Here is a 23,843-nt window from a genome sequence, read left to right as displayed (position 1 = left end):
TCTACACCCTGAACAATGAAGGAAGAGGTACACTTACCCATTCAGTGCTTAGCGATGAAAATGTTTCTATCTTGATTTACCTATGCAGCAGTGAGGACCGTTAAGCAGACTCCTGTGTGGTGTGTATGAATCAGTACAGAACAAATCAACACTCAAAGTGACAACCGGTTGCTTCTTAGATGGGCACTTCTTGCTAGGAACATGAAAGCGTGGCTCCTGCCGTGTTCATTATTAGGCATCTCAGATCACTATATCAAGGTACTGAGTCAGAATTTGTTTTTGAGTCTTAGAAGGTGAGGCTAATTTTGGCTATTGACAGCGTAGTTTGATATTTAGCAAAAACATGCATTCTTATTAATGATTTTAACCGTGTGGCCTCTACTGGGATTTACAGAAATAAGAGTAGAGAAAACTGCAGATATGGTACATCATTGGTACATGATAGTATAGAAGTGTTTCCCCTACAGGTGACATATTTGAATAATGCATTGCCTTTTTACAGGCTAAAATCTCTAAGACTTGTCACAAGACATTGATTTGGTCAAAGGTAACAACACTAAGTCTGCAGTTTCTGATTGTGACTGTTTCCCTTATGTAGCATATATTATTTTGAAATGCCTACCCTGCAGTGTAATCTACAAGTGATCCATCAGTGTCAGCAAGTGTATGGGCATGGAGAGTGAACTGTAGTGATATATTATACATTTGTAATTTTCTGCAGTAGATGGGTTTGAAAATTGAACTGCAGTGTTCATATCATTCTAGATAAGACAAGGAAAGAATGGTCATGGGGACTAGCACACAGTATTACCTGCAGGTAATCCTTCCAGCAGTCAGTGAATGAATGGCTATAGAATCTTACTTGAATGTTTCCTTTACCTAAATGTGAATATTTCAGAGAGGGCAAGATTTGAATGGGTGTGTACAGGGAAAACTGCAATGTAATGTAACCCAGTGACTGTCCTTTTGAGGTGTACTTGCATGCATTAAAAAGGTACACTCAGTACAGACGTTTGCACTTTTATCTGTTTCGGGCTGTCCCTTCTGTACTTCAGGTTTTCTACTCTTGATGGAGCATCACAGAATTTTCTGAGGTGGCTTTGGTCCATCTCATGGATTAGTGGACCTGGGGTTCAACAAATAATAAACAAACAGCATAGTCTTGATGGTGACATGAATCTCTCTTCCCAGCTTTTGTAAAAGTGTTATTTTTTAATATGGAGAAACCCTGCAAGATACATGGAACATTTAATTGCTAAGATCAGCCATAGCATAATTGTATATAGATAATTCTCTAAACATGATGAAGAAGTAAGCTAACATTTATCAATCCCTCGATTTGGAAGTTAAGTAGCCACAATGCCAAAAAATAAATGTCAGATATTGGAAGTAAGAATGGGAACAGTTTTACTCAAGCATATTCAGACAGTCTATAACTTTCTGACTAAGTTAAAAATCTCATGTCTGGTGGAGAAATATCTGCCCAGGAAATGTTTGAGCATTCATCTACCTGCTGAATGGTAGGGGAAAGAACTGATACTTGCCATGGACCCCCAGCCCTCAGAAGAATACCCCTGTAGTGCAATATGTACTGTTAGATCATAACTGAGCCAAACTAAGAACTGCCAGAAAGGTCTCTGTAGTGATCTGTGACACTTTCCCTGTATGATTGTCCCCTTACACATTTTCTGCTGATCATTCAAGCAATATTTCCCCTTCCAGTGTCCCGCTGCTTACCATCCATCATGATCACGTCCAGTTCCCTTGTTCCTTTAATCACTCATTCCAAAGAGTCTGCGAGGTTGGGCCTCCCACCAGCATACTGCAGTTGAGTTAATCTCTTTCTTTGCCTGCAAGACTCATTGGGGTTTCTGATATTTTATTTAACTCTTTCCTGTGTACCACACAGCGAAGAGTTTCAACCCAGGGTTTGCCTTTATGTACTCATGCAGTGATATTACAAAGCATATGGTGACAGGCCTCTACCAGTCTGAGTCCAGCTTTTTCCTTTTCAGGACAACGTGTTTGCCATGAAAATGTAAGTATGCATTAGTTAACCAGAGTAACAGACAAACAATTCTGGGAGATTTCAAATACTTGTTCTCTCCACACTACTGGTGATAGTTTTTCTTCTGTAATTAAACTGATCATTGTTAATTCATTTTCAATTGATCTTTATATTTGTTACTTTGTAATCGTCTCCCATTGTATTGCTTCCTAATGCATAATCATTTGGTGTAGTTTCTAAGTACATTGGGCATTTTGTAATTCAAATTCATACGGTTTCTTTTAGTCCCTAGAGCTTCAAAAATGTAGCTTGTTTCACTGTAGATTTGTTGAGCAAAATAGGTCCAATAACAAATGTGTATGAAGTATCATGTATAATTGTGCCATTTTGAGGTGTGAGTTGCTCCTTAAGTACACCTGCTTCAAAATCTGGATATCCTATATACCTTCTAATTTAATTTTAAAAATCCCCCATAGCATCTATAGTAACCAGATACAAATAATTAATTGTTGCTTCTAATATGGATCATTGTATGACCTGTATGTGAGCCAGCAACAATTCAGCTTCTACAAGACCTTGAAAACTTGGCTTTTTAGGATTTAGTCCCCCTCTGTGCTGTCTGGTTACCTACGATGTCTGTTTAGCGCTGGTAGGTCTTCTGGTAGCCATGCGCCATATAAGAATCCATGAATTGAATTGAACTGCCTTTACCTGGTGCCTGTGTTAATCTCAGTATGTACTGCCGGTCAGAAAGACCTCGCTTAATTGACGCCGCTTGTTTGGGATGCTGGGCCGGGCCTCTACTATTAAGGAGGACTCGGTGATAATGTCCCTGGACGCCAAGATGGCCTTCGATATAATTGAATGGCCCTTCTTGTTTGCGGTACTGGAGAGATACGGGTTCGGCGCTTGATTTATATCCTGGGTGCGACTGCTCTAAGCCCGCCCTTTGGCCCGAGTCACTGTAAATGGTGGCTGTTCTGCTGCTTTTGAGCTGGGTAAGAGCACCAGGCAGGGTTGCCCCCTGTCACCTCTTCTTTTCGCCCTACCCTTGGAACCCCTGGCCATATGGATCAGAAGTGACCCTCTGATTCGCGGTCTGAATTGGACTCCGGATTGGTCGGATAGAATTTCCCTCGATACCGACGATGTCCTTCTTTATTTGGCCCGACCCGGTCGTCAGTTCATAGAGTGCCTTACATTTTTGCCCTTTTCCAACAATACTCCGGTTACATGATCAACTGGGATAAATATCTGGTTTGTTTTGAGTGGGGTGCTGCCGACTCTTCCGACGGGATGCAGGCCCAGATAGTCACTGAGGGGTTTCGGTACTTAGGGATATACATTACCAAGGATGGGGGGGTGTTCCACCATCAGAACTTGATCCCTCCGCTCCAATGGTTCCGCCCAGATCTGTTGACTGGGTGTGAGTGTTTGATTGGTTCTGATGCTCCGTCCATCACCACCCCCTTTTGTACCGCTTTGTTCGCCATAAGTTGGCAGGGTATGCTCAGACGTGAGTCCCTTGCTCACTTTGCCACTGGATTCAAGCAAGCCTGGCTGAAGACGGCTGAAATGCCAGAAACCGGTTCTAGGAAGCTTGTTTCCGGTCCAGGGAAGGCATGGCTTGGCAGTTCGGGCTGGACTGTTCCCATGAGGCACAGGGTCAGACTCATTTGCATATGGCCATGTCTGAACTGGGGTGGCAGAGTGGGCTAAAGAACGGTGATGGATCAAACCCAGATCTGTTGACTGGGTGTGAGTGTTTGATTGGTTCTGATGCTCCGTCCATCACCACCCCCTTTTGTACCACTTTGTCCGCGCCGACGTGCAACATTGGAAAGCTTTACCTCTCACACTCTTGGGTAGAGCTGCTCTCTATAAAATGATGGCACTTACCCACTTTCTTTATGTATTGCAGAATACGCCTTTCTTGATCTCTTCCCAATACTTTCGTTCGATTGACTCCGAGGTTCGCTCATTGCTATGGAACAACGGCACACCCAGAATTGCCCTCGTCAAGCTTACCAAAAGCTGGTATGATGGGGGCATAGCTTTACCTGCCATCCAACATTATTACTGGTCCGCGCAGCTGGTGGTTCTCAACCGCTGGTTGCATCGACCCATCACGGACCCGGCGTACACAATGAACAGGTACATGTCCTCTGGTAATTTTCTTAGGGCTGTGTATGGGGGTAAAAAACACGCACCTAAATACACCCCAACCTCAACTACGGTAGCTTATTGGGGCATAGCCACAGCTGCATTGGTCTGGAAGGGCAGGATTACTAAGGCCACCCCGCTGTTTGATTCTCTACAATTGGGCATGCTCTCGAGGTTCCCAGGGTTTGATAAGTGGGCCTTGATAGGTCTCTCGACGGTGGGGGACCTGTGGCAGCAGGGGGGAATTGTTCCGTTTAGTGAGCTGCAACGACAACAGGCAGGGGAAACTTTCCGGTATCTTCAGGTGTGGAGTGTACTGCAGAAGGTGTTACCTAACGGCTCCAACTTGCTGGTTTCCACACCGTTGGAAGATCGGTTACTGGATGATTACCTTCCAGACCGGCAGATCTCCCACGACATACCTTAAAATTCTCAATAATATGCCGGACTCTATGGGTAAGATATGGGCAAAATGGAAGGACGAGGTGGGGGAGCTCGACGACAAGGAGTGGAGAGAAGCCCTGGCCTCGCCACGGGAGGTGGCGATTCGCTCACGTTTTAAGTTGATCCAACTTAAAGTCCTTCACAGGACATACTACAGCAGTTCGGCACTCGTTAAGATGGGCCTTTTGTCCTCGCCGGACTGTCCTCAGGGTTGTGGACAGCTGGGTGCTTTCCTACATCAATGGTGGGACTGCCCCGACCTCCAGAGATACTGTGGAAGAGTTGTCACCGCCATGTCCAACTTATGCTATAAACCAATAGCTCTATCCCCACGTCTCTGCCTTCTGAATGTTTTGGAGGCTACTGATCTCAACAGGTATGAGCGTCTCTGGGTCACACTGGGGTTTATGGTCGCCAAGCGCAACATTGCTAGAACCGGGAAGGGGGGGGGGGGGAGTTGCTCTTAAATATGCGGAATGGGCATCAGACATGGACTGGTGCTTGCAGGCAGAAAGGGCGTTGTATGAAAGTAGAGGTTGCCCGGGTAAATGGACCAAGGTGTGGCACCCATGGAATAAAAGTAGAGGCTTTATTTGTACCCCATTTGCAGAGTCGAATGATGTTGTTGGCGACATGACACCATAGGCTGGCTGTCGCAGGTGTTGTGGACATTATAGTGTTTTTTCCTTTGACCCAATGCATTGAATGGCTTCATTTATGTTTTCTGTAGTCCTTCGGTATTGTATTTTGTCTTGTAACTGCACCATTATTATGTTTATTTGTTTTAGTTTTATTTTCAATAAACAGAATAAAAATAAAAAAATAGAAACATGGGCTGTGCCTGTGCCCAGAAGACACTTTTTCTCACCTCATGCTATTAGCAGTTTGGTGTTTCAGTCCATCTTCTTTGGAGTACTTGCATTGAAATGCATAGAGAACTATTTTACTACCAAAAAGTACACTGACTCATTAAACATTTTTTATATGTCATAGATGCATTTATACAGAATACACACTTTTGTTGTTGTATTTTTTCACCACAGTAGCCTTTTTTAGTTTGACTCAAAATTAAGTAAGGCATATTCCTATTGTAAATTCTTGTCTACTTTTTTTGTTTCTCGATTGTGTTGTTTGCAAATACTTTGTTATATGGCTGACTTTTACCCCTGTTCAAGTGCCCATTGGGGCAGGGGCAGGCTAGATACTTCTTGCCTAGAAAGCAAAAAGCTACAGTTGATGTCTTTAGCTCTCTGTAGTAAAAAGGGCTTGACTTGGAGTTGGGTGGTTTCGATGTAAACTTCTTGCGGGTTCTTCACTCTTTGAATATCAGGTGCCCTTTGCCATTGTTCTGCAGCTACTCTCCATGATTTTTAAAAAGGTTTTTCAAAACCGTTTTTTTCCAAATGTCTACAAATTGTGCTGTGCTTACGGGTGTCTCTCCAGAGAAATTAACATTTAAGCTTTGCCGCATCTGCCATGGACAGATGTCTATCTCTGACTCCCTTGATGTCTTCCTGTGATACCTGGGCCCAAACCACAACTCAAAGTAATATGCGAAATGGAGCCTCATGCATACTGTGGCAATCCATAGCATATGGCTACACTCATATGGCATGTGAGTAGTGTCTGGCTCAAAGTCGATCTCTTGTCCAGCCTCCAATTTGCTGAAAGAGAAGAGGAGGAAACACACAAAAAGAAGAGAAAAATCGGGGACACCTCACCTTGACTTTGCTCCAGTGAAGTTGTCCTCAGAACCAAAATCAGTGGACATCACTACACCCCAGGAACCTCCACTGGTGATGCCACTGCCTCCTCTGTTGCCTGCTCTGGTACTTGTCCAAGTTCCCTAGCCATCACCTCCAGTATTTCCATTGTAATTCCTAAATGCCATGATGGCGATTTTTCAGGAACACAACAGTCCTCTCTGATGTGCCTGCAGGCCCCATAGGACTATTCAGAGCTCCGTTTGACATAATGCAGGCAAGTTTACCCTCAGTACCTTTAAACCCCTGAGGTCTCCCGCCCTAGCGCCGAGCCCCCTCCAGAGGTTCTTACATCAATGACACCAATAACAGAGCCGGCCCCAGTGCCAGCTTCCCCTGTGGAACTGCCCCCAGAAATCAACGCCATTCTGATGAGATAAAAGGGGAAGGTACAAAGATTGGCGGAAGAGACCTGGTACACTGGGGAATTCAACACATTGGCTAACAGCACGTCAACAATGCTGGCAAAGTATTGATGACATTTTTAAGTTGCATTCGTTCCATATTTAGGTGCCAGACGTAATACACCATGACAATGATGACAGCAGTGTCATCCAAACGTTAGACCAATTTGCTGTCTCCATTTATCTTTAAATGGTCGACTACTTGGTGCCATAAAACACCAGTGGCCTTGATTTACTGGAGTGTCTCTCGGGACTAATGCTTTCTGTGGTAGTCTCCTTCCATGAAGTACGTAGGACCGCAGTAAAGGTTTTAGCATCACCTCCACCAACAGTTGATGCTAGATCAACATTCCAACAGAAATTCTACAGCCCACTTTAGTACCTCATCACTAGGACTTGGGAGAGACCAACTTTTGCCTCTGGTGTGAACAGGCTAATTACCTGCGAGTACAGACTGGCTCATTTCGAATGACTTTTTTAAATGATTGTGTTAAAGACCCTATTATACACTGCTCACTTTTTGTGGTGGGAGGTCATGCAAGTTAATTCGATTTCTTGCTAATATCACTGATTTCATTAGTCTTGTGCGGAATTTTAATGTCTCTACTTATTGTGCCAGCGCTCACAACCCTTTAAAAGCGTCCCTTAATTTAAGGTCAGGGAATCAGCAAGTCTCCGAAATCCCCATTGGTTAGACTCCTAACAATGGCCTCCGGCTGAAATGGGATCGGGGTGATCCGCAGGCTTTTGAGCAAGATATTATGTTTGAGAATTACGACCTCATAAACTATTGTTTGAGGTTAGAGTGTCTGCCTGCTGCTGTAAAATGGGACTTTGAAGCCCTTTGTACATGTATTTCCTCGGCCTTGACGGTAAGAAGATCCTCTAATAAGGCCCTACCTGTCTGATGGTTCAATGGCACTTGCTCAAATGCTCATAAAGAGCTAAAAGTAGCTCTTCATGCAATCCCCGTGATAAAGAACAACTTAAGGCACTTAGGAAGAGCTATGAAATATAAGTTGAACAGAGGTAAAAGGAATTGAGAAGAGAGGCCAAGGTCAGATTTAGTAATAGCACGGTCTCTCAAGAATAGGAAATCATTTTGGGATGTCATCAATCGCGCGTTGGTCTCTAAAGCGTCTTACCCAAAAATATATGTGTTGATCTTAGGGGGAGCATGGGTTGCCCACTTTTAATCCCTCAAACAAAGTAATAGAACCAGAGGTCTGGGACGTAGAGCTGCTCCAGAATATGGACCAAGCTATTCAGCTTAGTGAGTTCAATACTGTAAAAGAAGTAGAGAACAGCATCATTCAGGGCATATTTCTTAAAGCCCCAGGCTCGGATGGAGTCCCCTTGACATTCACTATGAAAATCTAAGTATCTGAAAGAGACACATTAGTGATAGATTCCTTTCCTTCGAATTACCACCAGGTGTCCGACTGGATCTGGAAAGTTTTTGTCAGCAGTACACCTGCGCGTCGGAAGGTGGCGTCGTGCGGCTCCGCGTCCGTTGTAGGCATCATGATCGCCGGGATGACGTCGCGGCAGCTACTTAGACGCCGCCGTTCTTTCTTTTTCCGGTCCAGCAAGCGCAGATAGAGCGGTACCCCCAGTCAATTTTTGCCTTTGCTTTTTGGGACTTTTTGTCTCTGTCTTTTTGGAGTATTGACTCCTGGTGCTGTAGGGATGCCCGGTTTCAAGTCTTGCGAGGCCTGTCCCCGCATGATATGGGTGACGGACCCGCACCGTGAGTGTCTCTACTGCCTGGGGTGCGACCACGACCCCACGTTGTGCCCCAACTGCCGGGCCATGGCTCCGAAAACTTTGCAGGAGCGGTCCCGAAAGTTGCTTGAGGCCCGGGAGTCTGCTCCGTACCGTTCAAGGTTCTGGTCCCGAGGGAGGTCGAGGGACCAGTCGCGGAGCCGCCACCATCTTTCGATGAAGTCTTCGCACTTGGTGCCAGGTAAGACGAAGCATAAGAAGTCGAAGAAGCGTTGTCGCTCTTCGCCTTCCCTTAGCCTGTCGTGTGACATGGCTGAGGGTGCGGATGGTGCCACCCCGAGGCTCCAGCGGAGCCTACTGAGTTGCCAACGGCCTACCCGCCTTTCCCGGGTCCATCAGCGACTCCGGTCCAGCTGCAGAGATTCCTGTCAGCAATGGTCTGCCTCTTTGGCCCGTTGGGCCCTGCTGGCGCGCCTTCGGGCCCCGTGGGTTCGAATGAGAGTTCTCGCCCTTCTTCTTCGATGGCTCCGGACCTGAATTCGTCGACGGCTCAGACCTCGGCGCCGCGAGACTCCTATGGATCCCAGTCGATGTCGGCTGACCTCGTACGACCTCCACTGACATCGTCTATGGCACCGTCGCCGGCCGGCCCCCACCCCGACATGGAGACGGTACCGAACCGGTGTCGATCGACGCCGATTCCGACGCCAATGGGAAATTTTAATCCCTTTCTCCATCCTCCATCTTTCCCACCTGCCCTGCAGGTTACGGAGGTCGGGGAGGACTGGGAGGGGTCTGAAGACCCTCTCGCAGCCCAATGCGAGTTAGACATGGACTGGGCAGAGGATTTGGAGGACACTGGTGATCTGGATTTCTCTCCAGAACCTGCCGCACGGTCTCCTTCTACCGTGGCTATAGAGGAGGGTGCTACTTATTCAGTGGTGTTGCGTAGGGCAGCAGAGGCACTTCACCTCGAGCTCCCTACAGTGGCCGTCAGAACTAACCTCCTGACAGAAGTGCTTCGGCCAGCAGCTTCCTCTGCGGAGCCGCTACTGCCCTTTAATGATGCTCTTTCGGACGTTCTTTTGGGGACCTGGTCCAGGCACAACATAGGGGATATTGTGGATAGGAACATGACCGGACACCATCACCCGGCCCTGGGCGACCCCATTTTCCTTTCCCAACACCCTACCCCTGAGAGCTTGGTTGTCCATGCCTCTGCATTCCCAAGCGCATTCCCTTCCGCACCTCCGGACAGGGAATCCAAGAAACTGGAGCAGTTTGGGAAGAAGATTTTCTCTTCTACAAGTTCAGGGTTTCGGTCTGTGAACACCGCATGCCTCTTGGGCCGTTATTCCCACTCTGTGTGGGATACGGTGGCGCAGGTGCTGCCTGAGTGTCCGGAGGAGGCCCGGACGGTGCTCTCACAAGCTATTGCTGAAGGGAGAGATACAGCCAAGTTCACGATTCTTTGTGGCCTTGACACCGCTGACTCGCTCAGCAGAGCGATTTCCACGACAGTGGCGCTACGCCGTCACACCTGGCTGAGGACAACTGGCTTTTCAGGGGATGTCCAGAACACTCTGATAGATATGCCTTTTGGTAGCTCTCGCCTTTTTGGGGACAAGGCAGATAGTGGGTTGAAGCACTTTAAGGACTCGCGGGCTACGGCCAAGTCCCTGGGTCTTTCGGCCACACGCACTCCTTAGGCTTCTGCTTTTTCGCTCCTTTCGTGGCCAAGGAAGGGGCGCCAAAACGTGTTAATTTTAGAGCCACAGGTCTGCACAGAAACAGTCTCAACGCAGCTGCGGACGTGGGACCCGCCGAGGTGGATCACGGGGCTAGCGGGCGGGTCAGTCCACCACCACCCCTGCCATCACTGCCTCCAAACCTTCCTAGTCTGGAGTTTCAGGCCCATCAGACGCCAGTGGGGGGCAGGATTCGCCATCACCTCCCCCACTGGCGCACCATCACTATGGACAGGTGGGTTTTACAAATAGTCCGAAGGGGCTACTCCCTCGCCTTCAAGACTACCCCTTCAGCCATGCCACCTCAGTTCCACCGCATGTCGGGAGATCACTTGACACTTCTCCAGCAGGCAGTTACGGCCCTCTTGGCCAAGGGGGCCATCGAGCGCGTTCTGAAGCCAAAAGTAGGTTGTGGTTGTTATTCCCACTACTTCCTGTTTCCAAAGAAGGACAAGGGCCTGCGTCCTATCTTAGAGCTTCGGAACGTCAATTGCTTCCTCCAGAAGGAGAAGTTCAAATGCTCACAGTTGCTCAGGTCAGACCTGCAAGACTGGATGGTAGCATTGGACTTGCAGGACGCTTATTTTCATATCCCCGTTCACAGTGCTCTCTTTTGGCTTTACCAGCGCCCCTCGGGTGTTCACGAAAGAGATGGCGGTGGTCGCAGCTCATCTGCGCAGATCAGGGTTTTCAGTCTTCCCCTATCTCGACTACTGGTTGTTGAAGGTGGCCTCGCCCCAGGCAGTCGTATCCCACCTCCAGACTACGGCAGACCTCCTGCATTTGCTGGGGTTCTCCATCAACGTGCCAAAGTCGCACCTGATTCCCTCTCAGAAGCTCCTCTTCATCGGAGCAGTTCTGGACATGGCGCAGTTTGGGGTTTATCCTCCTGAACAGCGAGTCTGGGACATTCGGGCTATGATGCCGATCTTTCGGCCCTTGTCCTGGGTTTCGGTCAGGATGACCTTGAGGCTGCTGGTCCTCATGGCCTCCTGCATCCTGCTGACCAATCATGCCAGATTACATATGCGGGCTCTGCAGTGGGACCTGAAGTTCCAGTTGACACAGCATCAGGGGAACCTGTCAGAGCACGTCCACATCTTGAGGGCACTGCACAACAATTGCAGTGGTGGCTCACAGACCAGCATTGGGTCAGCGGCAGATCACTCTCCCTTCCCCAACTGGAGCACACAGTGGTGACAGATGCGTCCTTCCTGGGATGGGGCGGCCACATCGGAGAGGCGGAGATGAGAACCCTCTGGTCTCCGGCGGTGTCCAGGCTCCATATCAACCTTCTGTAGCTCTGGGCGATCCTACTTGCACTGAAGGCATTCCTTCCCTCTGTCAAGGGGAGAGTAGTGCAGGTGTTCACAGACAACACCACCGCCATGTGGTATTGCAACAAGCAAGACGGGGTGGGGTCATGGACCCTATGTCAGGAGGCTCTGCGTCTCTGAACATGGCTGGAACATCAAGGCATTTCCTTGGTGGTTCAGCACTTGGCACATTCTTTGAAAGCCAGGGCGGACTAACTCAGCCACAGGTGCATGATGGATCACGAATGGCGTCTTCACTCGGAGGTGGCGCAAGGTCTCTTTCAACAGTGGGGAGAACCTTGGTTAGATCTATTCGCCACCAAAGAGAACGCGCAATGTCAGCAGTTCTGTGCGTTGGAATTTCCAAGGCGGCACTCGCTCGGCGACGCTTTTCGTACGCCTTTCCGCCTATACCACTTCTACCCAGAGTGCTGAATAAGATCTGGCGCAACCGGGCCCAAGACATTCTTGTGCCCCGGACTGGGCTCGAAGAGTTTGGTATCCCGAGCTGCTCAGTATTAGCGTGGATCCCCCGATACGGGAGGATCTTCTGTCGCAGCAGCAGGGGATGGTCCTCCACCCGAACCTATCCAGCCTCCACCTCCTTGCGTGGAGATTGAGCGGCGACAGTTGATTCCATTTGACTAGCCGCCTGAAGTCTGTGATATCATTCTGGCAGCCAGGCGTCCCTCCACTAAATCGGTATACGCCTGCAGGTGAAACAGATTTTTGGCATGGTGCACAGCAAAGGCTGTGGATCCCCTTTCTGACCCTCTTTCAGAAGTCATTTTGTTCCTTCTTTCTTTGGCCCAGCAGTGCTCTGCTCTGGGCACTATTAAGCTACCTTTCTGCAATTTCAGCCTTTCTCAGGCTCCCTGATCAGTCCTCTCTTTTCAAGTCCCCTGTTGTAAATAGATTTCTCAAAGGCATTACTCACCTTTTCCCTCCTATTCCTTTTGTGATGCCACAGTGGGACTTGAATCTGGTTCTTACCTATTTGATGTGCGCTCCCTTTGATCCGCTTCATAACTGTCCTCTTTGTTTATTGACTTTGAAGACTGCTTTCCTGGTTGCCATCACCTCCGCTAGGCGTATGAGTGAGCTCCAGGCTCTTTCCTGTAAACCTCCTTTTCTGTCTGTTCATCTGGACAAGGTTGTGCTCCGCACTCGTCCTTCCTTTTTGCCAAAGGTTGTTACTGCCTTCCATATTGGGCAAACTATCACCTTGCCCACTTTCTTTCCGCCTCAGCACCCTTCTAGAGAGGAAGAGAGGCATCACAGTCTGGACCCAAAACGTGCGCTCTCATTTTACCTGAATTGAACACAACAATTCCGGGTGGATGACCAGCTCTTTGTTGGCTACGTAGGCGCCAAGACAGGCTGGGCTGTACAGAAGAGGACTATTTCCCGCTGGGTCGTCTTGTGTATAAAAGCCTGTTATTCTCTGGCTAAGAAGGAGCCACCGGTGGGGCTGCGCGCCCATTCTACCAGGGCAACAGCAGCTACTACTGCATTGGGACGTGGTGTCCCCCTGCAAGACATCTGTCAGGCAGCCACGTGGGCCACGCTGCATACTTTTACTAAGCATTATTGCCTTGACAGCCAAGGCCGGAGAGACGGCTTTTTTGGCCGGTCTGCTCTCCGTGACTTTCTGGTGTGATCTTGGTTCGCAGACCCACCACCGGGGTTGGTATTGCTGGGGTATCTATTCTAACGTAAGGAATCTATCACTGACGTGTCTCTTTCAGATGCAACAGTTACGGTAACGATATATCTGTAAGAGACATTAGTTAGTGATAGATTCCTTACCGCCCCACCCATCCTCCCCGTTCTGCGAACTGATTTTTAGGGTTAAGGTCATCCCTCTCAGGGCCCTAGTTTCAATGCACCAGTGGTCAGAATCTTTCATGGCTCTGCGTTCCTGGTGCGGAAAGTCAGGTACAGAACTGACATCAGCGCGCAAAGGTGGTGTCTAAGTAGCTGCGGCGACATCATGCCGGCGATCACGATGCCTACGACGGACACGGAGCCGCACAACGCCACCTTCCGACGCGCAGGGGTACTGCTGACGAAAACTTTCCGGATCCAGTCTTACGCCTGGGGGTAATTCTGAGGTAAGGACTCACCACTTTAGAGTTTATATTACTGGGTCACTGCCTGTATCTTGTACAGAGGCAACAGTGGTGCCCATTTTTTAAAAGGTGGACAGAAATGACCCAGCCTGTTATAGGCCAATATCGCTGATTGACTCTACACTGAAAGTTTAAGGGAGGGTACTTCTGGCTCGTCTAGAAGATTGGGCAACTCCTAATGTGCTTTCAAACACACCGTATGGTTTTAAGCCCGGAATGAGCATGACAGAACAATGCCTCAACCTGTCTCTGATTGTCAGTAAGTACACTAAGTCCATGAAGATCTCTTTGCATCTGGCCTTCATGGACTTATCTAATGCTTTTGATACCGTCAATCGGGACAGATTATGGGCAATGAAGGTGGGAATGCGGGTGGAGGAACCTTTAGTTCTCTTCCTACATAGGCTGCATTATAATACATCACTTAGACTCTTTTATAGCAGGTGAGAAAACACTTTCTATTCGCTCGACTGTTGGGGTGCGCCAAGGTTGCATCCTGGCCTGCTCCTATTTCTTTGTATACAAAAGGTTTAGAGGCACACTTATTGTAGAAGAATCTGGACTAAGCAAAGATTGGTAGAGATTTTATTCCAACACTTTTATACTCAGACAATGCTGTCCTTCTCGCAAGAACAGCTAATAGCCTACAGAAATTCCACTGCGCCTTTGTAGATCTAATGACATCTCTTGATTTAAAAGTGAAATAAAAAATCTTATGTCGTGGTATGTGGCCCCACAAAGTCTAAAGCATTTGTGGTACAGGGTAACACAATTGAGAAAGTTATTTTTTCTGTTTTGGTAGTTCTTTTTATTAGTCCACTCTCATAGAACCCTTTACAGATTTTTAAGAGTTCAACAAACATCAAGGGCAGCGGAGGTTCTTTTACGGTTAACTGCTAAACTGGGACAGAAACCAGTTAAAGAGATGCTAACTCTCTATAAAGCAAAGTGTCTTTCGATTGTCTCTTACGGGGCAGGTGCTTGGGGCTATAGAAATTGTGGCAAGCTCAAAGTTGTAGAGAATACATTCATTAGAAGGCTTTCAATGGTACCGAATAGCTCATGGACCCCTTTTTGCCACTCTGAACTGGGCCTAGAGTATGTCGAGGATTGTATAGGCCCGCCCCTGTGCTGTTTAGAGCAAAGGTATGGTGGCTCCCACTGGACTTAGATTTAACACAACCTGTTATTACTGATTACCTTACATTGTCTAATGTGGAGATATTTCCTTGGTTCAGTTATCTGAAACGCATGTTTCATGAAGTGGAATAATTGATATTTTTAGTGACCCCTACAGAATGCCCCTTCAATGCAAAGTCCATCATTAGATTGGTGCACATGTGCACCATCTGCAGGCATTTAATGGGCAGGGTTTACGGTGTTTTGCAAATGTAAGCACTTTGACTAACCTTCTGCAATTCTATCTTACCTTGTTCCTAAACCCACAATATAGATTGTATTGCACCTGATTCCGTTTTTTGCACAGTGCATTCTTTGGTAGCCTTCCTGCACCAATGTGGTTGGTCTGATAACCTTCCACCATGTCCATGTGATAACAAGACCAAACAAACCACCTTGCACTTTATTCTGTTTTGTGCACTTTATAAAACTTTGAGAATTAAATTCTGTTACCACTTCTGAGGGTGTACCATCCTTGTTCTTATAAATTATGGTTACAGTTATTTGTGTTCGCTGGTCTCTATTGACATCTGTTCCGCTGTTATAAATTGTATAAGAGGAGCATTAGCAATCAGAAAGCGGTACGGATAATACAGTTTTATAAGGCCTACTAAGGAATGTTAGTATTGAGAAACTTATATTTGAACATCTATCTTTTGAAATATTATTGAGGGATACAAGTTGTTTTAAAATCTTGTGTGGGTTCTGATAATAACAATATCCTAGACTTATTCTATTGAAGGTGCACAATATATCTTTTTTATGTTATAAATAAGTTGGTGCTAGTCCTCAGGCTTATATTGTTAGTTGCTGTTTTTATAGAGCACATATTTAGTTTTTATGATGTCTTTTTATTCAACGTTTTCAATATTATGCAAATCGTTCTTTTATTGTATATTTTTAACATAATTAAATATATACTTTGCACTTTTATGAAATGTTTCTAAATCGAATAAAGTTTGTGACTGACTGGCTCAAGGGGGTTCACTTGGCCCCCTAAAGCCTTCCTGCCATCCCTTCATGGTAATTTCATCCAGATCTTGACGGACAACTCAGCGGGGTTGTGGTATGTCAACAAGCATGGCAGCATGGATCTCAACCTCTCTGGTGTGGACCTGAACCCAAGCACATCGGATCTGATTGGTTGCCAACAATCTGGGCTTTCTGAAAACCAAAGCCAACAGTCTGAGTCTGCATCATCTTGTATACCACAAGTGGAATCTTCACTCAGAAGTGGTGTAGGACACGTTTGCTTTTTGCAACATCTCATGTGAACCTCTTTGCCACTTTTGAGAATGTACACGTTCCACAGTTTAGTGCCCTCCAGTTTCCATGTCAAGGAGCTTTGGGGGATGTGTTTCGGTTGAAGTGTAATTTTCTACTTAACTACATATTTCCCCATAACCTGATTCTTGTTGCCTCAGACTGGCCAAGGAAGGTATGGTGTGTACACACCTCCTGCAACTCTCCCTGTATCTCCAGCTCAGAGCAGACTTTCTCTACCAGTGGGGAGGCAGGTTATACATCCCTAACTCCAGAACCCCGATATGCATGCATGAATGAAGATTGAGCAGACACCTGAGCTCCTTTCACCTGCTGCCTGAGGTGGTCTATGTCATCAATTAAGCCTGTCACCTCTCCACAAAGTTGCTGTACAGCAGACAGTGGAACTGCTTAATTACCTTGTCTACAAATGAGAATGTAGTTACGTTGAAGAAACACCTCTCAGGTGTGTTGTGATTTTCTCTTTCTTTAGCCCAATATGGTTTGATTGTGGGCACAGTTAAAGGTTACATTGAAGCCCCTTTGTGATTAATTTGCCTTCCTGATCAACACTTTTTGCTTATGTCTCCAAATATGTTAAGATGTTTTAAGGGCTTACATACATGTTTCCCAACACTGTTTGTCAAGATCTAATGATTATGACATTCTTGACCCTGTACAGTGATCTGCTGCCTTTTGGATAGGATTGTGCTTTAGAAATACCACATACATACATACATACATGCATAAATACATACTTAAATGGAGGCACTTTCTGGACCCCACACAAATTCCATTTGTGACTGTTGACCCTGGAAACTGTGTTTTAGGTGGCAGTCAGTTCAGTGCACCTTGTCAGTGAGCTGCAAGCGTTGTGTCCATCTACCCTTTACCTGTGTTTTACTAGATATGCTGGTTCTGAAGGCTAAAGCAGCTTTCCTGCCCAAGATAGTTACCCCATTCCATTTCGGGCAATCTTGGACACCACCCACCTTCTACCCCCTGCCCACCAAAGAAGGGAGGTTACATCGGTTTAACCCCCAAAGGGCCATCAGTCAATACATCAATTGGACAAAGAATACCACGTCTAATGACCAGGTCTTTGTGTGATATGCAGACAACAAAAAGGGCTAGGAGGTCCAGAACCATACTTTGTCACGTTGGAACGTCCTCTGCATAAAAATATGTGATATCCTTGCTTAGAAGGTACCTTCAAAAGTAGTCTGTGCGAACGCTTCAACATCACCACTGGCCAGAGTAGTTCTTTTGGCAGAAATTTATCGTACAGCGACATGGGGTTCCCTAAACACTTTTGCTAAACATTATTGCGACCACACCTTGACACGCAACACTTACGATAAAGTAATACTTTGGTATTTATTCAAAGGTGAGGAATCTGCAGGTAAAAATATCAATCTGAAGAAAAGGTTACTTAACTTTTATAACACTATCTCTGGTGGATACTCTGTTCACTTGCAGATTCTTCACTGATCTCGCCCACCTCCCCATTCGGAAAGAAGATCGAAGACTCCTGAAAGTGAATAATGTTCCAATTTAGTTCTGTTGCACTGCACATCCATTCTCGATCTGATGCGGTAATTTTCTATACTTCTTAGGGCTCAGTAAAAACGGATGAAGGAACTGGCATCAGGATGCTGGGGTGGTCCTATATTGCTCCACTAATGTCATGCAAGCCCTGCATTCAAATGTTTGATGGAGCCGGCGCCACTTACCAGCATGGGAAAGCTATTGCAGAGTTCCAGATCCATTCTGGCTCCTGGGGACAGTCACAAGGAAATAAATCTACAGGTAGGTAGAGTACCCACAAGAAAGATTGTTACTGAAGGTAAGTAATATTTTCTTATTTGGAAAAGTTCTAAATCCACAGGAAAATACATTGGGGAGTTTACTCCATGATATAGACTGTATGGGTGGAAGACTTTTGATGTAGTACTTTATTTCAAGCCTGGTAAATAGGCTTCCGACACCAGTGCTGTCAGTTGACCCTATCAAAGTCTCCAGTGCACACTGTAACAAATTAGCAGATTACTTTCTGAATAAAATTGAGGACATTTACTTGCACTTCCACCTTGCAACATTGCTGCAAGGTCTGAGACAGCAACGCCAGCCGTGGACAACTCTCCTGTGGTCCTACTCAGTTCGCTGTCCTCTCTATACTTGCCTTCTTTTCGTACTCTTTGCAGTTACGTGAAATCAGGCTCCCCTGAAGATCCATTTAAGTCGGGTATTTTCATTAAAGTAAAGAACCAGCTCCTTCCACCTTGCTTAGAATTAGTCAATTTTTACCATCTCTGGATGCCTCTAAGCCCGAAAACGTCTGTCCCATCTCCCTCCTGCCCTTTCTTGCAGAGGTTACAGAGCGATACGTGAATGGCGTGCTAACTAGATTCCTAGAAGACAACTGCATTGTCGACGTTTCACCAAATGGCTACCGGCCTGCGCACAGCACGGAATCTGCTCTCCTTGCTGTTTCTGAACATCTTCACAGTGCCTTGGATGAAGGCAGATCCTCAGCCCTGATCCTGCTCTACTGAAGTGAACGCATTTGATATTGTATCTCATCAAATCCTACTCGAGCGCTTTCAGGACATTGGCATAGGAGGTGCCGTGCTCTCCTGGTTTGCTTCCTTCCTTTCTCAGCACTCTTTTCAGGCAATTTCTCCCTCTTATAGCTCTCAATCCCACATGTTGCAGGGCTTGTCTTTAAGCCCAACTTTGTTTAACATATACATCCATCCTTAAGCTCAGGTGTGGAATTTTCAATGCTTATGCTACTATCGTATGCAGATGATACTCCGTTTGTACTATCACTCTCGGACAATCCATCGCAAGACATGAACATCTTCCAAAAAGATATGCTTGTGGTGGCAGAGTGGATGACATACAACTGCTGCCTACGCCTCAGTGCTAACAAGACCGAGATCCTTCTCGTTGGAAAACAAGCTGTTAACTAAGATGGTTGGCAGAGCTTGCCTGGCACGAAGATGGGCGCCTTTTAGGTGTGCTCTCACGACCGTCGCAAAATGCTCCATTATCCTGGTGCCTAAACGTATGCACATTTAAAATCTCCCAAGCTAACGACATCTAACTACAAGCGCTAGCTATTCCTGCTGAAAGAACGGCATTCCGATGTCCGGAAACAGCTAAGGGGTGAGATGTGGCTCTTGGAGATTGGGCCTGGTCCGGGACAGACCACCCCTGCCTGCACATTGCTGCTTGTCCTCCTGGACTGTGGGTCTGGTTCTGGTACCTGATGTTGGGCTTGAAGGAGAGAACAAGCAGCGCAGCCGATGGTGCAGGTCCCATCTTTGGCATGCCTGACCTTGCTGTGGATGGCTGGACGCAGCACTGTGGCCCACCAGAACGAGACCAGTGGTGGTGATCCTGCGCGAGGTTGAGTGTGTCGGCCCTGCTACCAGCACTGCTACCAGCGAGTGCGTATGTACACACATGGAACCACTATAGCTGGAGTAGCCCTGCTTGGACTGGGATGCTGAGTAGATCGCTGCGCCCCTGCCTTTGATGAGCGGCGGTGGGCCATTGCTTGCGATCTCTTCTCTCTGCCTGACATCTGGCTGGACTGTTTTGATTGTTGGTGCAATGCTTCCACCCACCGCCCTGTGGCCTAAGGTGGGCACGCTTCATTACACATTGGAGGGTGATCTGTCATCTGGGACCGCAGGGTGGGGGCCCCATCTGCCCTCCCATTTATAACATTAGTAATGCAGCCCATTGCTTCCCACCGGACCGCTACCCTGAGAGTATAGTAGCCTGCGCTCCTGCACAGGTTCTCACATGTGCCTTGGGGCCCCTGTTTACTCTAACTGCACCTGACCACAATCCCTCCTGTCATGGCTCTGGACTGCTGGCAGAGGCTGGGGTAAGTCTGTTGCATAGGAAGAGATGTTGGGACCTCCTCGATTGCTCTTTGAGACATGCTTCTGCGCCCCCTATAGCTTTTTCTGTGCTCAGCCTTGTTTCATTGTGGAGTGTGTGCTAAACTTCCACCCTCCCCGGGGCCGACTGGATGGGCAATGGTGCTCGTCTCTGCCCCGCCCCCCACACTGCGCAGAGTTGCTGGTCTGGACTCGTGCAATTATGCAGAGTGGCGAGAGAGAGCCCCCTGCATGCTCCTGTTCATTGCACTTTTTGGCACCCTTTGTGTTCTTGGGTGGTCCCCCCCTGACATCGTTGTGATGGCCAAGACAGATAAATCCCAAACTCAATTGCAATTTGATTCACGCAAGACCTCAAAGTCCCGCGAGGAGGGAGCGGCCAGTTCAGGACCAGCTACGGAGGACTTGGAGATGGAGGGGGACGCTGACTTGAAACATATTTTTACAGCTATGCATCACAGCCTTGAGAAGATAGATGGTAAGATTGGTACCTTAACATTTCGGATGGATCAGATGTCAGAAAGGGTGGACAAGGTGAGCATCTTGATACTGTAGAACATCGGGTCTCTGAAACCGAAGATGGGCAGGCCACCTTCTCCACTGCGCATAAGCGGATGGAAAAGATCTTACTTGCGCTTCAGGCAAAGGCAGAAAACCTTAGCCTGCTCACGCAGGAATAATTTGAGATTAGTTGGTATAGCTGAAACCACCAACATAGACATTATGGAACGATACTTTGAACAACTCCTCATTAACTTCCGGGGACGTGATACCTTCTCTGAGGTCTTTGTGGTGGAGCGGGCTCACCACTCTCTTGCACCATGCCGAGTCCTAGGGGTTAGCACCCATCCTATAATAGCAAGATTACTCAACTAATGACAGTGATGCTGCTTTACGTAAAGCACAGGATCTGAAACACCTCCGGCATGAGGGCTCGGATATTTCACTATATCCTGACTTCACGCAGCAGGTTCAAGAGGCTAGACGTCTCTAAGCTCTGACCAAGAACAAGTTGCACGAGCTACAGTTGCAGGACAACATGCTTTACCCAGCGAGGCGGCGGGTCATGGTGGATGGCAAGGCTTTGTTCTTCAATGATCCCAAGCAGTTGCAGCAATATCTCAAGCTGAGGGAATGGGCAAGAACTAAACACAAATCACCAGTGGTGGATCCAGAGGACGCTGGAGGCAATCAGGACACAGAGGAATGAGACTGCCATTTATAGCTAGCTGCTTACATTTTTCTGCATGGAAGTTGTACTGATGTTTGGGGAGGGTCCCCCCTCCCTCTCTCCCCCCTGCCAGGCCTGTCCTGACTGCGCAAATTGTCGGGCTTGCCTCTCACTCTGGGGGTGCTAGGCTGCAGAAGCTGGTGCTAAGGTTCCTCGGATGCCCACAGTTGACTATCCCTATTGTATTCCTGTTGTCACTTGAGAGTTTGTGTTGTGTTCAGTGATGTCGCTTCCTGTTTACTGATTCATTATCCTTGAAATACTAACTGAGACTGACATGCTAGTAAAATGTTATATTTCTACTCTCTGCCCCTGCAACATTTTTCTTGTAGTACAGCCCCTGGTGACACTAGGCTACCTGGGGCTTTAGGCTTGTGTAACATCTGCCTCCATGTGTGCACCACCTGTTACTGTTCGGGTAGTTATGGGGAGGGGTCTGAGTGGGTTGACATATTGCTGTGTATGTTGTGGGTATTCATGGCGAGGGTTGGTTATGTCTGTTTGTTAGCCAATGGCATAGGTTGCAAATATTGTATGATGCATATTTGGTTGTGGTGCAATGTGGTATACAGTTTTTAGATGAAGTATGTAAGGACCGCTTCTTTGCTTTCTTACATGGATTATCTGGGGTCTAACCGACTGTAGGAAGATCAGGAGGCACAGAACAGTTGTAATATTACATGAAACTCACCTGCCACTGGACGCCAGTGTGCTAACGTAGTGCAGAATGCAGGGTACCTGTTGTGCGGTGGACTTTACAACTCATGCCCATGGCGTCCTGATCTAAGTATGCAGGGATTCGGGAGTCTGAATTTGAGAGACATGTATAGACCAAGCGGGTAGATTTGTGATAGCAAAATGTTATAAAGATGGTCTGGCGGTCCTGTTAGATGAGGTGTATACTCCTGATTATGATGACGCGCAATTCTACCATTCATTTCATAGGCGCCCCACCTCCCCCCGAAGAGCCTCAATGGCTGCCCATTCCTAAATAGACATAGCTACTCAGTAAGGTTTGATAGCTATTTGGTGCCACAGGTTTCCGACGGGCACGGGGTATAACCACTATTCAATGGTACATGACATTCATACACGCATAGACGTGGCTCATGTTGAGCGAGCTGGTGTCTAGGGTCCATAATTGCGAGCCGCTGCCGCGAACTCATGCTGATCGCTCTACGGTGCTGGTAGGACTCAAACTAGGTCCTTAGAGGCTGACTGCCTTTTCCTGTTGCTTTCCCCCATATTCGCTACTAGACACTGTTTCATGAAGAACTGGCGCAGGCGATTGACAATTTCTTCTGCATCAATACGGGATCCGTTGACAAATCCACAACACTCAGGGAGGCATTTAAGGTTTACATACAGGGAGTCACAATATCCAAGAATTCTGTTGTTCCATTACTGCGGGACCGTATGACCTGCCTCGAGAAGGACGTTGTGGTATTGGAGTTAATGGATCAGGAGATGGCTGATAGCCGACTGCTTCATGACATTAAAACTCCTATTGATGATTTGTCGGAGACTGCTCAAAGCGAGGTGCACTATCTAGAAAAATATGCTACTGCATATATATGCAGATATATGCAGAGAGGGGAGCACCCATGTGCCTCTCTTGCAGCATTGTTACGTCCCTAACTGGAGTTCGATGTTATACTTGCACTTGAGGTGCAAGACAGACTGGACCTGGTACTCCATAGCACTGACCACGTCTCTGATCATTTCCATAGATATTATGCTGACCTCTACAGGTCGCAGATTCCGCATGATAAAATAGCGATGATTGATTATTTGGCACATATACTTATGACCTGTCTTACCGATGAACACAGGAAGCATTTAATGGCACATCTTTGCCCAGATGAGGTACGCGTTGCGCTTAAATATATGGCGTCCTGGAAGACCCCGGGTATGGATGGGCTCACTTAAGCCCTTTATAAAGCCTACCAAGACTTATGTATTCCCCATTTAGTTATGTTATATGAAGAAATGGTAGAAACTGGTATCATGCCCACCTCAATGCGCAAAGCCCTAATAGTAACTCTCCTGAAACTGGGCAAGCCGCCTGAATGCTGCTCATCCTACAGGTCGCTGTTGCTGTTAAATGTTGATACCAAGGGGGCGTGGCCAAGCTGAGCTGCAAAATGGCCACTCACTGAGAGGGCTCTGCTGGCCAAGCCCACTAATCCGTCCGTTATCTGAGCGCATCCTGCTGATTCACGGCCTCACCTAGAGCCAAATGCTATTTAAATAACTGTCCAGCACGAAACGCGACTTCCCAGAGGCCTGGGGGCCTTGATTCCTGTCCCAACGATCGTGCGGCTCTGTGGTCTGGTGCGGCCCGTCACGCGCGACACCGGCAGCGGGCCAGGACTGCAGTGGGAGAGGCAGCCACCGGCTCAACGATCCTGCCGCCCTGAGGACACCGGACACCCAATCGGTGTGGAGCGATAAAAAGAGCGCCTGAAAACCTGCCTGAGCAAGCTGCGACCTTCCCCCCCCCCCCCCCCGTTGCCCGAGGGAGCCACGGCCCACGAGACCGCGTCGGCA

General features: G+C 47.5%; 1 protein-coding gene across 7 annotated transcripts in view; it reads left to right on the top strand.

The window, feature by feature from the left end:
• Window positions 1–23,843, top strand: part of CENPT (centromere protein T) — a 1,095,738-nt gene that overhangs the window by 996,553 nt on the left and 75,342 nt on the right. The gene's annotated exons all lie outside the window — the stretch shown is intronic.

Source organism: Triturus cristatus, chromosome 12, assembly GCF_964204655.1.
Source record: "Triturus cristatus chromosome 12, aTriCri1.1, whole genome shotgun sequence".
Taxonomy (NCBI): domain Eukaryota; kingdom Metazoa; phylum Chordata; class Amphibia; order Caudata; family Salamandridae; genus Triturus; species Triturus cristatus.
This window is presented reverse-complemented; position numbering and strand designations above follow the sequence as displayed.